Consider the following 19,639-nt stretch of genomic DNA (forward strand, 5'->3'; position numbering starts at 1 on the left):
TTTTGAATATTTGATTAGTGTTTAGAATATCACTAATGATGAAAAGATGGTAATCATCACTTGATCATCTACTATCTATGACTGACAAATATAAGATAGTAATACTTTTTATTAGAATTCATTGTGTCTTGCACTGTGTATTTTCAGAAATGTGCTTATATGGATTTTTGTTTCTAATATCTTTGTTCTTCCAATTTCCTTTCTGGAAGTGAGAAAAGTATAGATCGTCAAAAATGATGATTATTCCAACACTTCCCTCATCCTCAATTTAATTCTCATTAGTTCTGAAGTTATTATCTATGTGAATTATCCCAGTAATTGCTTAGGTCAGCAAGGTTTTGTAAGCGTCTTCCATTTTATTTAGGCTTATATCCAAACAACTTTAAAATAATCTCATTCAACTTTTCAAAGCCTAAATTTATGAACGGTATTGTATGGTGTCTCAGGAAGATAGAGAAGTTGGATTCATGATAATCAGTATGCAGTAAATCAATTTATGTGAAAGCCCTTTTTCTTAAAAAAAAGTAAATTATTCCTTCCTTGATTTGTCTTTGCTCTTCAAATATACCCATATATATAGCTGACTATAAAGTAACTTTTTTATTTCAGTAAGAAATGGGGAGAAATGTAAGAGTTTAATGATTAAAAATACCCCTCTGCACATAATAATTAAAAATATAATGAGGAGAAGACAAACTATCTAACCATTATTATCTTTTAAGTTCCTAAATGAGTAAGAAACAGTGTCATATGCTGGTCCTAAATCCTAAATCCATGTATTTATAATTATCCAAATTAGTTAAATGAGATAGAAATAAAGGATATGGAAATTATAATACTTTGAGAATAGGAATATTGATTAGATGTTAAAGAAGCTTTAAAACAAAAATGTTAGTTTTTTTATTTTAATAAAATTGTTGTCAATTAAGTGATACCTACTAGTTGAACAATGACCAGATAGGGAGTTTGTGATTTCCAGTTTCAAGGGATGCACAAGATCATCTATTTGGTCAGCTTTATCTCTAATTAAAGCCTTCTATATATAAGTAGTAAACTAAAGGATGAATATTTAGAAACATCAAAATTCAGTGAGATTGAAAAGGAGGAAGATTGGGAATGCTATTAAAAGGTCCCACTTTACATGCATCTAGTTCTTATAAAAAGAATATGATTGAGCACTGATGAAACTATATTTTTCTGTTGATTCTTCTTCTCCAATAAAACCTTCTGAAAGGCTTACATCCTTACATCATCACCTCTCCACTGAAACTTCTCTCAGTAATGCTACTGAGAAATAATCATCTAGGTTATATTTTTCAGTTCCTCTTTTGACTTCTTCATAATGTTAGAAAATTAAAAAAACAAAAAATACCCCTTCTTGGTAAAACTTTCCTTGGCTTTCATGTTTGAATATGATTTTCCTACTATTCTCAATACTACAATATTCAATATCTCCAAGTTTCTGTCCTTTCCCTCACCTATTCCCATAGGTGGCTCAGGGGTAAAGAATCTGCCTTCAATACAGGAGACGTGAGTTTGATCCCTGGGTTGGGAAGATCCCCTGGAGCAGGAAATGGCAACTCACTCCAGTATCATTGACTGGAGAATTCCATGGACAGCAGAGCCTGGCAGGCTACAGACCATGGGGTCATGTGAACTGGACACGACTTAGCAACTAAACCACCACCACCAGCAGCAGCATGATCATACTCACATAAATTGTAAAAAAATCTCCAAGCGTGCCTCTTTCCCAGTCACTGCATTTATAATTATGTATTGACCATCTCCTCTTGGTGATGCCAACAGTGCCTCAAATGCGACATCTTAAAGAAAGTAATTTATTACCTCTGCCCTCAAGCCAAGTCCTTATTCTAATTTCCCTAGATTTAATTGTATTTGTATTCTTTTTTGAGATATCTAAATGCATACAGTTAGAAAGAATGCCATCTGTTTGCTCTTTTTTTTTTTTTAAACTTGATCTCTCATCTCTTTGAAGACCAAAATTTCTACCTCGACCATGACCCCCTATCTGTCTTTTCCTTTGAATTTTCTTTGTTGACAAGTCAATCAAGAATGTCACAACTTCAGGCTAAGATCATAGCGTCTAACTAAATATTCTGCCTGGCTTAAGAATCCTCATCTCAATTCAGACTACACAAGGAGGATTTATGCTTTCCTTTTTTTAATCCTCTTTGGATATTTTACCTATGTGCATTATATTACCCATCACAGTATATCTTTATGATCTGTTTACCCCTGTGTCTCCTTGCTGTTCTGGTAATTTCTAGAATTTCTGGACCATATATTTCCAACTCTGTATCCCTTGTCAAAAATGCTGAAAACAAGTAGGGAGCTTAATAACTTCTTGTGGAAAATGACTGAATGACTGAAGGTAGAACATTAAAAGTAGTTCTGATTCTCCTCCCTTGGGAAAATTATTAATAGCTCTGAAGCCTATTTTTTCAGTATAAAAAGGGATAATAATATATATTTGAGAATTATAATGCATAGAATATATGAAATCACTTAGCTTACTATCCAGTTCATATGATATAATAATATAATAAAAAGTCCTCCTAACTCCTTCAAAGATATCCCTTATCTACTCTAAAACATCTTTACTACCTACTGAAATTGTTCCAAAATTCACTGGTCAGCATATGAAATCTATCATTCACCTCCCGATGAATTTTGGAACTTTATTCTCCCCTTTTTCATACATTCCTATTCAATCATATCAGATTGCATGCTCTACTAAACCTCATTTCCTATTTTGTACTTCTCTCCCTGTGCTTCTCTTGATCTCTCATGCCGAGAACTGTTCTGTTGACAACGCTGATTCATCCCCTTTTCTAACTCTCTAAAAGATTCCTGTCTGTAAAGAACTGTCTTAAACCTCTGTATCTCAAGGTAGTTTTCCTAATTCTTCTAATGCAGTGAGATATCATGGCAACTCTCTTAAAGTTCTATAAACCATTAAGTGTCTTAGAGCACTTCTATCACATCTGTCCTGGTATAAATATTTTGCATATCCTCCATTGTTGATCATAAGCTTATTCAAAGCAAGGAGTTTTTGTTTTGCCTTTTACGTTATTGAGGAAATTGAAATGGAAATTGACTCAGACTATCTCAAAATAAAAGTCTTGAATTCATTTTGAAGTGTGGTTATTTCTCAGTAACTTTAGATAGGTATATCTCAGTTTCACCTTGTTTTCTGTCAAATACAAAGTGGAATTTAATTGGTGGTTATATTGGTGACTTGCCTGCCATAGCCACCTGCCCATTAATAGCTGATTGGGATGACCACCTGGTTTCACAAGGGTCACTGAGCATCTGTTAGATAATGATGACTTTCAGTCACTGCTCAAGATGAAAGACAAATGTTTCTCATTATTTATAAGACAATTTGAAGTTTGGCAAAAATCAAAAGTATACTTTGCCAAAAATAGTTTCCTTTAATTATTGGACTCATGTGTGTTTCAAAAGAAATTAAATCCATTCATTATATGTAACTCCATAAAATGTCACTTTAAAATCTATTAGCTCTCCATAAAGCCCTATATTTATTTTACAATCCATCTTTTTTTTTATTTTGTAATAAGTACATAAAATATAAGGTAGGCCTTTAAAGAATTGTGCAGTGTTGATTTGAAATCCTGAAGACATACTTATGATAAACCCGTATTTTAAAGAAAACAGAAAGAAAGATATATTAGCTTCTTTCAAAAGCTCATAATTAGAGTCCAATTAGAGAGAAAAAAGATTCATGTGTAAATGTAGTATGACATCCATGAAGTCCTTTTGAATAAGAATCGAGTTGTGGTGAACTACAACTCAGGAGACAAGCAAGCCAGGGAACAATAGTCCTGTATGTTCAATATTGATTGCAAAGACAATTGTGAAATGTTAGTAACAGAAGAGGCAGTAGGGAAAGCGTGGCTGTATTTCTAACATGATTTTTACAAGGCAGTTTGTGCTTAACTAACTTGCTGGGATGCTTGAATGTAACACGCTGTGAAAAGAAATGTGGATATAGTGCAATTCGATTTTCATAAAAGATTTTGACAGCTTTACGTGAGAGATTAATAGCTTAAGGTAGAGAATTGTAAACGCTTAAGAAGTGTCTTACATAGAAACCATTTCAAGAATAAAACAGGGTCTTCAAGGATGAAATAATAAAAAAGAATTTCAAATGTAGTAACCCTTAAAATTATAGGAGGTACCAAACTTAAAATTTCTAATTTTAGAAAGCACTCAATTTCCATTCTTCTTCATGTCCTTCTCTAATTTATCATGACGATGTATTTATTACATTTAATTACATTCCCCAAATATTTATTATGTTAACTACAGATTATACTAAAAGCAACTGCTAGTGTGTTTGCACAAAAATGCAGATACATTTAAGCAGAGTGAGTGACACATTTATTTTTTGCTGAGAAATGAAAGGCTTACTGGAGGAAGAAGATAAGTATGGATATTATTTGGGTATGTTTGTAGATCATCAAATAAAAATTTAAAAACCTATCTTTATATGTGTAAGGACAACAATTAAAAATATCATATTGTTCCAGTCAAATCAGGACCAAATGAGCAAGGTTTTTCATGTTCACCAAAGATTTGTTCATTTATTTAGTTTTTTTTACATGCCTTCTCCTTACTATCTACTTAACCCAGCCCTTGAGCATTTTTCTCATGTTCCAGAAATTTAAGAAAAAAATATATTGTGTTTGTGAGTGGCTTCCATTTGTTTTTCTGAGACAAATAGGAGTTTGTTCGACTTTCATCAAAGCTAGAAGTTGGCCTCACCAAGTGATATATATAGTATCACCATACTTTTACCTATAGTATCACTGTATTTTTACCTACACAGGTAGGTGAAAACAAACTTGATAAACAGTGGGCATTCCTGTTTGCTCCAAATGATATATTCCATTTTGAAACCATAGAGGAAATCCAGAGATTTGTGTGTGTGTCTCAGTTTAGAATAATCAGCAGCAAAAGCTCTAAAGTACAGTGGGAATAGGGTGAATGCCAGTGCTTCTTCTTGTACTAATACTAAACCTACTCTGGACTCTTTGTACCCTTTTGGTATATCCAGAAGAATGTGATTTCTTCTCTTTTATAGAATATTTGCCCAATCTCTTATTTCAGGTATTATATTATTCAATACATACACATGCTTTTTTACACACTGACTGTGTAATAGTGCTGCAAGTATGCGTGCTAAGTCACTTAAGTCCTGTCCGACTCTGTGCGACCCTATGGACTGTAGCCTGCCAGGCTCCTCTGTCTGTGGAATTCTACAGGCAAGAACCAGTAATAGATATTGTGCTTGTTACTGGTCATCATAGTGGATAAGTCAGTCAGATCTTTGACAGTTTAGCATGGGTGATATAATCAAGCAAAGGATTTTACAGTGCAGGGCAATAAAGCAAGATAGTTAACGCACTGGAGGCAATGCAAGCTTTAGGAAAGGTCCCTTAAAACTGTCTAGGGGCATGGAGCAGACGTCACGGAGGGCTTTTCAAGAAATGACACCTAAGGCGAGGTGTTTAAGTCTTGTCACCTGAGACATTTCAGTTAAGCTTCACAAAATACCTTCTTCAAGTACATATTGCTATCCCCATTTTAAAGAATCAAATGTGAAAGCTTAGAAAAATTAGCAGTCCCCAGATTCCTAAGGCTAGTCAGCATCAATAACTGTGATTCTACCCCATGTTGTTCTGAATTCAATGTAAATTTACCTTAGAGAAACCATATGAATATTTTCCCCATATTTCAGTTAATCTGTTTTTAGAGAACATTATAGTGATGGCTTTCTTCTTTACTCTTCACATTTGATTTTTATAGTGACTCAAGGAAGTAGTGACTAATATCACAAGAGTTCTGACCTTGGGAGATGATTCAGTCATGAAGTTAGGAAAATATGTAGCAATCTAGAAAGGAGAAAGTCATGGCTGAAATTTCAGCTTTTCCTAAATCACAGTAGAATTTTAGATTCCTTGGAGGCACTTGCTTTCCTGAGCCAGCCAGACACTGAGATATGACAGGGTCAGCTGTCCATTAGATGAGACTACTGGATGGATCCTCTAGCAAGAGACGGATTAATATTTGTAGAAGTTCTGATAGTTTCTGTAAAGAAAGCACTCAGATGAAAAATAATATAAATTATATGTTGGTTACATATTCAGATTTTGCTATCCTTTACTATTCTTGTAATTATACATATTCATTTTCATTTATTATGCATTTTACAATGAATATGTCTCTCCCTCCCTTCTCTCACAACACACACACACATGCAAAAAAAACACAACTTTTGAAGCACACAGATATGTCTTGAAGCAGCAAAGATTTAACAATAATGAAAGAACTGGTCATGGAGAAAAAATAAAGTATTTTAGAGTTCTGAGGAGGAAAATAAACTGAAGAGACTAATAACACATATTTAAAATACATAGGTATTGGCTAAATTTCTTCAAATGTGTTTTAGTGTTGAGTAAACAAAAAAAAATAATTGCACTCAGAACATTTAGCAAATTAAGACATTCTTATCAGTGGTTTTAAGAGACTAGTTAATTATTTTTAATTTACTGATAAATAGATAATTTTAATATAGCTGGGCTCAGATTTCCAGTGACTTTAAGCATACACTTGAAATAGAAAGAAGTGAGACTCTTTAAGCAATTATTCAACAAGTCCATGTTCTTCACGAAGAATATCTTCAGGGCACTACAGTCAATCTGTAAACTAATATTCTAATAATTCTTACATAGATTCAATTATCTATTTTTCCTATACCTAGGCAGATAGAAGCTGAAGGTTGAAAAGGAGAAAAGATAGAGGAAACTATGCCGATAGCTTTAAATATGTAGTTAAATGGTTTAATAGTGGGAAAAGATACAATATATAGCATGCCAGGTATCAAAAAGTTTCAAACTATGATATAAATGTCCTTAGGCTATATGAGGACTTTAAAAGCCCTTATTGGAATACATAATTTTTAAATGAATTTTTGACTTAAATTTTCATATGTGCTCTTATCTAAAATTGGCCTACCAGAGAGTATAGATCTGAGAGAATTGTTTCTAATTCCTACCTCTTGATTTTGGACTCATCTTTTGCTAAATCTCTCAAACATACAGAATCATATCATGAAGCATAGTTCAAAGTATAAAAACTAAAGGAAATGAAACAAAGAGACTCTATAAAATATTGGTGTTCTCTTGATCCATGCATGTTGCTGAAATGACATTATTTCATTCTTTTTTATGGCTGAGTAACATTCCATTGGGTCAGGAAGATCCCCTGGAGGAGGAAATGGCAACCCACTCCAATATTCCTGCCTGGAAAATTCCAAGGACAGAGGAGCCTTGACAGGCTATAGTCCACAGGGTCACAAAGAGTTGAATACGACTGAGTGACTGAGCACACATAATATTCCATTGTGTATATGTACCACATCTTCTTTATTGATTCATCTATTGATGGACATTTAGTTTTCTTCCATTGTGTTGGGTTATTTTAAGTAGTGCTGGAGTAAACATTGAGATGCATGTATCTTTTCAAATTAGAGTTTTATATAACTGGAAGTGGGATTGCTTGATCATTAGGTAACTCAGTTTTTATTTTCTGAGGAACCTCCATATGTTTTCCATAGTGGCTATGCTAAATGACATTCCACCAACAGTATAGGAAGGTTCCCAAAAGAGATTTATTATAAAACATCTCTTAACCCATAACTATCGTAACTCTAGGAACCACCTACTCTCTTCTTGGCCATAAGGTACCTCATTGTCTTTGGAACAAAATGCAAATTCTTATGTAATGGGCCATAAAGCTTTACATGATCTAATCTCTGCACTCTTTTCTACAATCTTGAGAAAGAAGAATGGAGCTGGAAGAATCAGGCTCCCTGACTTCAGACTCTACTACAAAGAAACAATAATTAAAACAGTATGGTACTGGTACAAAGACAGACTTAGAGCAATGAAACAGGATAGAAAGCCCAGAATCAAATCCATACGTCTTTGGTCAATTAATCTACAACAGAGGTGGGAGCAATATACATTAGAGAAAGACAGTCTTTTCAATAAGTGGTGCTGGAAAAACTGGACAGCTACATGTAAAATAATGAAATTAGAATGTTCTCTTAACACCAAACACAAAGAATAAACTCAAAGTAAATTAAAGACCTAAATGTATGACTGGATGCTATAAAACTGTTTTCAGAAGAAAACACAGGAAGAACACTCTTTAGCATAAATCACAGCAATTTATTTTTGGATACACTTCCTACAATAATGAAAATAAAAACAAAAAATAAATAAGAAGACCTAAATAAACTTTTGTACTGCAAATGAAACCGTAAACAAAAGAGAGATAACAGATTGAGAGAAAATATTTGCAAATAATACAACCAGCAAAGGATAAATCTCCAATATATACCAACAGCTCATGCAACTCAATATCAAAAATACAAACAATCCAATCAAAAAATGAGCAGAAGATCTAAATAGATATTTATCTACAGAAGACATAAAGTGCAGTCACTCAGTCGTGTCCGACTCTTTGCGACCCCATGGACTGTAGCCTACCATGCTCCTCTGTCCATGGGATTTTCCAGGAAAGAGTACTGGGGTGGGTTGCCATTTCCTTATCCAGAGGATCTTCCCAACCCAGGGATTGAACCTGGGTCTCCCACATTGTAGATAGACACTTTACTATCTGAGCCACCAGGGAAGACATAGAGACCTAGAAGACATAGAGATGGCCAAAAACCCATGAAAAGATGCTCAACATCACTAATCATTACAGAAATGCAAATAAAAACTACATTGAAGTATCACCTCACACCAGTCAGAATGGCTATCATCAAAAAGTCTACAAAGAGTAAATGCTGGAGAAGGTATGGAAAAAAGGGAACCCTCCTACATTGTTGCTGGGGGTATAAATTGGTATAACCACTGTAGAGAACAGTATTAAGGTTCCTTTGAAAACTAAAAATAGTTACCATGTGATCCAGAAATCCCACTCCTAGGTGTATATCTGGATAAAACTGTAACTTGAAAAGATACATGTGCACCAGTGTTTACTGCAGCACTGTTTACAATAGGCAAGACATGGAAGCAATCTAAATGTCTATTGTAAGAAGAATGGATAAAGATGTGTTGTGTGTGTATACAATGGAATATTACTCTCATAAAAATGAAATAATGCCATTTTCAGCAACACGGATGGATCTAGAGATTGTCACTGTAAGTGAAGTAAGTCAGACAAAGACAAATATCATAGTATGTCACTTATATGTTGAATCTAACAAGATGATACTGATGAATTTGTTGCAAAGCAGAAATAGACTCAGAGACTTTGAAAATAAACTTATGGATAGCAAAGGGGAAAGGTTGGGGAGCAGATGAATTAGTAGTTTGGGATTGACATATACACACTACTTTATATGGAATCGATGGTCAACAAGGCCCTACTGTATAGCACAGGAAGTTTTACTCAATATTTTATATAAACTATATGGGAAGATAATCTAATAAAGAATGTGTATATGTATATGTATAACTGAATCACTGCTGTATACCTGAAACTAACACAACATTGTTAATCAACTATACTCCAATACAAATAATATTGTAAAAATAAAACATTGGTGTCAATGTTGATATAATAATTCTAGTCTGCTAAATTCTATTATAATTTAGGCAGTTTCCAATTTGCTTTCAACACACCTTCATGAACACCTATATGAATGTATAATAGAGTTGTAAAAGATACAGATTTGGTAGTGTTTTTGATGATAGGTTATTATAATCATATCACTCAGATGGAGTTAAAAAAATGGAGTGGCATCACTATAACAGGATTCTTTCCATTTCATAGTTTTACTTAAAAAAACAAGATTTCCCAGAATTGATTCTACACTCTATTTCATGTAAGCAAATAGTATCCTCATTTGTGCTAGAAAGTTTATCTCTATGTCTATAGATAAAACCAACTTATTAAGATATCCATGATTAATTATGTAAAATAAAAAAATTCAGTATTTATCAAAATGTATTATATATAACTTGTTCCATTGTATACTATTAATGACTGCAGATGGAGACTGCAGCCATGAAATTAAGACACTTGCTCCTTGGAAGAAAAGTTATGATCAAAGTTGATAGCATATTAAAAAGCACACACATTAGTTTGCCAACAAAGGTCCATCTAGTCAAAGCTGTGGTTTTTCCAGTAGTCATGTATGGATGTGAGAGTTGGACTATAAAGAAAGCTGAGCACCGAGGAATTGATGCTTTTCAACTATGGTGTTGGAGAAGACTCTTGAGAGTCCCTTGGACTGCAAGGAGATCCATCTAGTCCATCCCAAAGGAAATCAGTCCTGAATATTCATTGGAAGGACTGATGTTGAAGCTGAAACTCCAATACTTTGGACACCTGATGCAAAGAACTGACTCTTTGGAAAAGACCCTGATGCTGGGAAAGATTGAAGGCAGGAGAAGGGGATGACAGTGGATGAGATGGTTGAATGGCATCACTGACATGAGGGACATGAGTTTGAGTAGGCTTTGGGAGTTGGTTATGGACAGGAAGGCCTGGCATGCTGCAGTCCATGGTGTCACAAAGAGTCAGACACGACTGAACGATTGAACTGAACTGAACTGAATGACTGTAAAAGTAAATTCCTCCATAATATTTTTTACTTAGATTCTTAACAGCCATATGAATTTTTATAGCCAATTTACATATTTAATTATACTGTAGAAGATAAGGTATCAATAATAGATTTTAATTTTTAAAATTAGATTAGGATCAAATTATATGACAAAAGTGGATTAAAAATATGAGTTTAAGGAGAAAGAGAAACAATGTAGCATTTTTTTAAAGACAGAGCTTGTTCTTTTTTTAATTTTTTAAAATTACTGGTATCACTGTTATGTACATTCTTGGATGCATTTAAAAGTGAGAATTAACACATTCAAAGTGAGGATTAACATTTTTATTTTAATATATCCATGTTTATAGTAATCAGAAATTATAATTTCTGCAAAGAACTTAGCTTATGATAAAAATTTAGTTGACATTTTAAAAGCATGCAATACTTTACATAGTGTATAAAATCATTTTATGGATCATAAACGCAAAAAGAAAGCAATTGCTCACCTTTACTTCATCACCCTGAGTTTGGGAAGATCGCTGTACTCATGCAATCTGCAAATAGAGATGCATAACCATGTCCTAGAGTTATGAGGGAAACTAACTCATAAAACCTTATAATAATTACAAAGTACTTATATACATATTTTGCCTTAAAACTTTATAAATCTATCTCCTGTGCACAGTCTCATTTAATCTTTTACCAAAATAGGAATTACTTAGTATAAGTGGTGCTATCTCCATTTTGCAAATATGTGAGTAATGCTTTAATAGTTACTTTTGAGTTGAGTTTACTTGCCCAAAGTAATTGCAAATAAACCAGGGAGTTGATATCTAAAACATAAGTTTTAAGTTTCAATATAACTTTTAAAAAAGGTAATAACACTGAAGCTCTCTTTTTCTTAACATGTTCTGCCTATAAGATGAGGAAATTAAAAAAAAAAAAAGGAAAAGCTTATTTGGAAGTTCAAGGAAGGTAAAATAGGAGTACTTTAAGGTATGACCTTCATTTATATAAAAATTATTTCTCATGACCAGCACCAGGATGACAATGCAGATAAGTAACATTTTGCTCTTACCAAGCCAGAACTCTGAATGGCTCTTTTTTCTTCCTTTAAATTATATTTCACAGCATAAGGGATTTTGGTCATTGAGGATGGTGGTAGTTTGTTTTGTTTTAAACATCAAGTTAACTGTAGGGAGGTGATTGATGATAATTGCCCTTAATTACACACTTACCAGGTACATTTAACAAACATCCTAACAATCTTGTCAAATAATTTTACAAATCCAAATTTATAGATGAGAAAACTAAGGCACATTAATTTGCCCTACGTCCCACTGCTAGTACACAAGAAATTAACATTTGGACTCCAACATACATAAATAATCTGCCTGCCAATGCAGGAAACACAGACACACAAGTTCAGTCCTGGGTCAGAAGGATTCCCTGGAGTATAAAATGGCAACCCACTCCAATATTCTTGCCTGGAAAGTTCCATGGACAGAGGAGCCTGGCAGGCTGTGCAGTCCATAGGGTCACAAAGAATCAGACATGACTAAGCATGTGCACGTGTGTGTGTGCGCATGCGTGCGCACGCACATACACGCACACACACACACACAATAACTATAATTTGATCACTCTGCTACTCTGCCTCTCAAGGACATATAATGTGTCCCTGTGATCTAACAAAAACTTTAATTTGAGATTATTTTTAACTTTTAACAAATTTTGAGAAAACAAATTTGTTTGCAGGAAGCAGATTTAAAAAAAAAGTACACTATTTTCTCTCTGGGATACATTGCCTAATTTGTATTTTAAGGCATACCTCATATTGAAATATGACTTAGTCAATTTTCTCAAGAGAGGACAGATAAATATGGATTAATGGCTACTTTAGTTAATGATTGCAAGGCTGGTTTTAATTAATTGTGCTATGTACTCATTCTTTATTCATAAAATAAAATTTGTGCACAGAATACTTTTTATTAGGAAAAAAAAGGCAAGAAGAAAACTCCATCAGTGACCAGTAGATAGTTTAAAGATCAACATAAGCAAAGACACAGAGAATAATTATTTTTGCTTTTATTGATGCTATAAAGTAGCATATACTTAGTTTGACAAAACAGTTGAGTTTGTAACATTTCTGTATATCCATTTGTTATGTTTCTTATTTTATCATCTGTATTTATATGCAAATAGAATACTTTGCAAATGATTTAAACACAAAGATGTTTAATGGAAAGAAGTAGATGTTTGGTGGAGGGCACTAGAATTGCTTATATTGCTTTGGGTACAGAGTTCCGTGTGTGTGTGTGTGTGTGTGTGTGTGTGTGTGTGTGTGTGTGTGTGTTGTTGTTCCCTTGTTTAAGAGTGAGGCATCTATATGAGGCTCCATCCCTAAGAAGATGGTATAGAGAGACTTGCCTGGACCCTAGAGCTTTATCTCTGTCGCTTCTCTGGACCTGGCTGCATTCTCCTTCTCTGATACTGCTATTTTAAACACCTCCCACCTGCATTCTGAATGTAGTGTTCATTCCTTTTATAGCTCCTCAGGTGAAAGTCCAACTTCTCCAGGAAGCAGCTGCCAGGGAGACAGCACTGCAGACAGAATTCTCCCCACAGTGGTTCAGAGCACCTGCCAGTTAACAAAACTCCCGAAGCCCTTCCAGATCCAAATATCTCACACTTAGGTCCACGTGGGAGAAAGCAAGCTGGTTTAGTTGAATTCAAAATGTAAAAAGTAGAAACAAAAAAAAAGTTCCCAATCTGATTACTGATTCTTGTATCAGCTTTGAACAAAGCTAGTCTTTAACTTCTCAAATAGGTAGCGCCTTATCTTTTCTATCCTTTATCCATCATACTTTCATGTTTTTGTGTTAAATGAGATCATATAAATGTATTTTCCATACCATTTAACCTAGTCATCATTTCATTCAGAAAATGGAATTTATTATTATTAATAAGACAAGATGATCATAATTAAATTTTTAGTAATAGTCCAAAAATGTCAGTATGTTGCACTAAGACTTTTTTACTTTAGTCAGTATTACTCTATCCATGCCTATTTTACTGAATGAATCTTAATTCATATGTTGAGTGGTTTATAAATAATGTATTGAAACACCCTAAATGTAAAACTGCCCTTGTGATTACCTCTTCTAAACATAGACAGGCTAACATGGAAGCTTGACTTAAATGAGACAATGGAGAGAAAAAGGATAAAGCAATTTATAGTATTATGGAAAATATGGTTTAATTACAAGTTAAAATGAGTGATTTAAGTGTTTGGAATTTACAGATTAATACAAAACCAATATTTGATGAACTTCTAGGAATTTAAAGAAAGTGTGCTCAGTCGTGTCCAACTCTTTGCGACCCCATGGGCTGTAGCTTACCAGGCTCCTCTGTCCATGGGATTTTCCAGGCAATAGTACTGGAGTGGATTGCCATTTCCTTCTCCAGGGGATCTTCCCAACCCAGGGATCGAACCCAGGTCTCCTGCATTGAAGACAGACACTTTACCGCCTGAGCCACCAGGGAAGCACTGGTGACTTGGCCTAGTAACTTCCCTGGTGGCTCAGCCAGTAAAGCGTCTGCCTACAATGTGGGAGACCCAGGTTCAATCCCTGAGACAGGAAGATCTCCTGGAGAAAGAAACGGCAACCCACTCCAGTATTCTTGCCTTGAAAATCCCTTGGGCGGAAGAGCCTGGTAGACTACAGACCATGGGGTCACAAAGAGTCGGAAATGACTAAGTGACTTCATGTTCACATTAGGCATTTAAAATGTTGAGTATTGCATATATAAGTATATATAAGTATAAAACATATGTAAGTATGTATATATACTTACATATGTTTTTTAAAGTACAGACTTATTATAAATTGTGCATTAATTAAGACAAAGATATGCATTTATGCCATTGCTTGATCATTATTAAAGTTCACATCTTTTAGGAATTAGATATAGAATGTATGAGAAAACAAAGAAAACCTTTTTTCAAACATTCATTATTTTCAGTATACTTTTCTCTGACTTACAATATTAAAAATATGTATGTTTGAGAATTTGGTGTTATAATTAGATAGTAGCTCATAACTTTCAATCTCTTGTCCAATACATTTTTAAAGTACCTTTATTATTTCAAAGAAGTGCTAGAATAAAATATATAGGAAATTGTTTTTCTTTCACAAAATAGGAAATCAATATTATTTGGGTTTTTTGGTAAAAATGTACTATTTAAAAATTAAAATATACTTTCAGTTCAGTTCAGTTCAGTCATGTCCGACTCCTTGTGACCCCATGAACTGCAGCACGCCAGGCCTCCCTGTCCATCACCAACTCCCGGAGTTCACTCAAACTCACATCCATCGAGTAGGTGATGTCATCCAGCCATCTCATCTTCTGTTGTCCCCTTCTCCTCCTGCCCCCAATCTCTCCCAGCATCAGAGTCTTTTCCAATGAGTCAACTCTTCACATGAGGTGGCCAAAGTATTGGAGTTTCAGCTTTAGCATCATTCCTTCTAACGAATACCCAGGACTGATCTTTAGAATGGACTGGTTGGATCTCCTTGCAGTCCAAGGGATGCTCAAGAGTTTTCTCCAACACCACAGTTTCAAAAGCATCAATTCTTTGGTGCTCAGCTTTCTTCACAGTCCAATTCTCACATCTATACATGACCACTGGAAAAACCATAGCCTTGACTAGCTGGACCATTGTTGGCAAAGTAATGTCTCTGCATGACATAATTCCCATTCTAAAAATAAGTGTACATATGTCATTAGTATTATATACTTATTCCTGGAGGTTAAATGAAATTATGTCATAATAAAGTTAATGCCATGCATTACAAATTTCAATAAGCATATCATTTGTAACTTACACGACTTATTTGTACCTCATGTCCTTCTCTCTAAAAATGGACAAAATGATAGTACTTGATGATACCTATCACAATGGATGTGGTAAAGATTGAAAGAGAAGTAGATATAATGTGCTTAGAATAGTAACTGACAGGTCATACTGGTAGTAGTATATTATTGTCTACACAGTAATATTGAATTGTTTCCTGCACAAGTGCATTTATCACTTAGAAATTTCTTTAAATATATGTTAAAATATAATTGTCACCATCTGTAAGTGTGAGTGCTTCACTTAATAAAGAAGATCTTTGGACAGATTGCTAATTCTGTGGATTTCTCTTGACAAAGTCACACATGCCCTACACATGACAAAACAAAAAGATAATAAGTGTTTCTGCACCAGAGTACCTTCTGCCACAGAAGTATTAAAAGGTAACTCAAAATATCATCAATCATAATATTATATATAATATTATTTTCCAGGGAATATTGCACATTATGTAATTGTATGACTTACAAATACTTATATAAATATATGTGTATATTTATATCTATGTCCTTATTCATATATATATCCATATCTATTATACTATCTAAGGAATAAGTGGCAGGAAACACGTTAAGAAGAGAACACTTTAAAAACAAAGGCAAGTGGCTGAGGGGATAGAATTTGTTCTGTTCTGTTTAATCTCTGCTTTACTCTCCTTACCTCATTTTGGGCTTGAAACCAGGGTATCAAAGCTCTTTTTGTATGCAAAATTAGCTTGGAGGTTGTATGAGGTTCTGAATTTTTTATTTTTTCTATGTGCTTTTGAACGTTCTTCTGTCAAATTTAGAACTTTGTGATACAATGAAAAGACAGCTGTGAAGGTAGCTGGCCAATCCCTTCACAGGAATATCATTTGCACACAATTTAGCTTTGAATCCAAGGGAAATTGTACTTTTCTTTTATTAATTAGTACCTTTAATAGGAGCTTTCATTAATCAACATGTCTTGAGAAATGCTAGTCTTTTTCCATTGAGTTGAATAAATCCTGCTGTGTAGGGTACTGGAAATGGTGCTAAGGCTTATGTTTGGGGAACGTGTTACAGGGAATTAGATAGATGAAAGGAAAAACAATCATCCTTTGGCAGTCACAGGCTTAATTTCTTAATCAACTTAAAAAAATAAATAACCCAAATATGCTCATTTCTACTAAGCTCTCTGATGTCTACCTTTCAGATTTAATCACACAGGAGATAGCATCACAGAGTCTGTTAGGATAATTCCAACATCATTTCGTTCAACTAACACCTCACCAAGTGGGACTTTATACCCCCCAAAATAAGGACTTGCCTAATGTGTACTAATGGGTTTACTGGGTGACTCAATGGTAAAGAATCTGCCTGCCAATGTAGGAGACACCGGAGACAGGGGTTTGATCTCTGGGTTGGGAAGATTCCCTGGTGGAAGAAGAAATAACCCACTCCAGTATTCTTGCCTGGAGAATTCCCATGGACAAAGGAGCCTGGCAGGAGGCAGGCGGTAGGGTCTCAAAGAGTTGGACATGACTGAGCAGAGCTGCATAACACAATGTGTATTAATGCCATTTATAAAGGAATTCCTTAAAAGAGTTCAGATGCAGCAATGTCAGTTTTATTAGAAAAGTATTAACTATCTTAAGTTTAGGTTTAAACAATCTTGAACAAAATGAACTATTAAAGTTATTTTCTATAAATTTTTCAACAACCAGATGTTTGGAACTGTGTATGTAAACATCCAGATGATTGACAAAAAATTTAAGTATTTGTCATGATAACTGGCTTGGTGTGAGCACAGCTTATGTTGAGGAGGGTATTTTTAGAACTGCTTCACTCATGTCCCTATAAAGTAGGTAGTCTAGCAGATTTTTTAAGTGGAGCAAAAAAAAAAAAAAAGCTCTCAAGAAAATCCATGTCATACACAATTAAAGGATATATTTATTGCTAAACATTTTTGTTCATATTATTTCATTGTCTAGACTTCAAAGGGATCCTAGATCACTAGCTGTTAAAATGTTCTATTTGGAAGTCCAGAGATGAAAAATGATCCAAGTTTGTAACCTGAGAATTGTTACTTCATCTTTCCCCTATTAATGATCTGATCATCTTTGTTTTACCAACTTATCCCTCACATATTAATTCCTCCATCTGAAACAGAAGAACCCCTCACCCTTGCTGCTGTCTGACTCTAAGAATGAATAGTATAGTCTATCACTGTGGTTAAGAGTGCAGGCTGATTGGCTTTGTTCATGTTACAATTTCCCAGTATCTTCATGTCTTTGTAGATAAAATGAAGATAATAGTGTCTGGCTCATAAGTTTATGTGAGGATTAAATAGAATATGAAATGTAAAGTGCCTAACAAAGTGCCCAGTATGTACTAAACAGAATATTTACTGGCTTAAAGTGGTTCCTCAAGTACAGAGACAAATGTTGTGGATCTTTCTTATTTCAAGTAGTTAGGAACTGACCTCTAACCCCCACTAACCACTTTACTCTGTTCACTCAATGCTGAGTTTAGTTCCCCACCAAACACTTAATTGCTTAAACCTTTCTCTGTATTTTACAGCAGTTATCGTTTGTGCCACAAATATCCGTGTTTAATTACTTAGTGTCATAGTTAATATGTCCATGACTTTTCTTTCTGAACCAGGTTGCACGTTGGAAATTTTGATACACTTTACCATATTATTTCTTCTTCTAAAAGCATCTTAATTTTTGCCCACATTCATCCACTCAACAAGTATTTCTATTTATTGTCCATTATGTATAGGGCCTTAGAATATACAGAAGTGGCTAAATGGACAGTTCCTGGATCTTACTTTTAGCAGGGAGAGACACAAAATAATAACCCAGTAAATAGGTAATATGTCTCATGGGAGTTCTGGGAATAGTGGTATTTTCTGTTATTTAACACTTTACGTAATTCACTGGAGACCTAAGGAAGATAGGGAATACATTATGCAGACCTCTGGAGGAACAGAGTTCCAGGTAAAAGAAACAGAAATACCAACTTCCTGGGGCAAGGGCATGTATGACTTATTGGAAGCACAGCTGGAGACCCAGAGTCTAGAGCAGAGTAAATGGGGAAGAGTGTGAACTGATAAAGTCAGCGAGGAATCAAGTGGTCAGATTACGTAGGATGGTTGGTCACTATCAGGATTAGAGTTTTACTTATGAGTGAAATAGAAAGGCTTGGAACTGTTGATCAGTTCAGTCACTCATTTGTGCCCGACTCTGTGCGACCCCATAGACTGCAGCACACCAGACTTCCTTGTCCATCACCAACTCCCAGAGCTCGCTCAGACTCATGTCTGTTGAGTCGGTGATGCCATAAAACCATCTTATCCTCTGTAGTCCCCTTCTCTTCCTGCCTTCAATCTTTCCCAGCATCAGGGTCTTTTCAGATGAGTCATTTTGCATCATGTAGCCAAATTATTGGAGCTTCAGCTTTAGCATCAGCCTTTCCAATGAATATTCAGGACTGATTTCTTTAGGACTGACTGGTTTGATCTTGCAGACCAAGGGACTCTCAAGAGTCTTAACCAACGCCACAGTTGAAAAGCATCAATTCTTCAGTGCTCAGCTTTATTTAAATGGTCCACCTCTCACACCCATACACGACAACTGGAAAAACCATAGCTTTGACTACACGGACCTTTGTTGGCTAAGTAATGTCTCTGCTTTTTAATATGCTGTCTAGGTTGACCACAGCTTTTCTTCCCAGGAGCAAGCATCTTTGAATTTCATGGCTGCAGTCACCATAGAGTCATCTATCAATAACTTCACCTGCAGATGACACCACCCTTGTGGCAGAAAACAAAAAAAAAAACTAAAGAGCACTTTGATGAAAGTGAAAGAGGAGAGTGAAAAAGTTTGCTTAAAAGTCAACATTCAGAAAACTAAGATCATGGTATCTGGTCCCATTAATTCATGGCAAATATATGGGGAAACAATAGAAACAGTGACAGACTTTATTTTGGCGGGCTTCAAAATCACTTCAGATGGTGCCTGCAGCCATGAAATTAAAAGACGCTTCGTCCTTGGAAGAAAAGTATGACCAACCTATTAAACAGCA

The 19,639-nt window shown here is 34.8% G+C and overlaps 1 protein-coding gene across 3 annotated transcripts in view; it reads left to right on the forward strand.

Moving 5' to 3' along the window:
• NEGR1 (neuronal growth regulator 1) overlaps positions 1 to 19,639 on the forward strand; it is a 1,035,936-nt gene that overhangs the window by 415,486 nt on the left and 600,811 nt on the right. The gene's annotated exons all lie outside the window — the stretch shown is intronic.

The sequence above is a fragment of the Bos indicus x Bos taurus genome, chromosome 3 (genome assembly GCF_003369695.1).
Source record: "Bos indicus x Bos taurus breed Angus x Brahman F1 hybrid chromosome 3, Bos_hybrid_MaternalHap_v2.0, whole genome shotgun sequence".
NCBI lineage: Eukaryota > Metazoa > Chordata > Mammalia > Artiodactyla > Bovidae > Bos > Bos indicus x Bos taurus.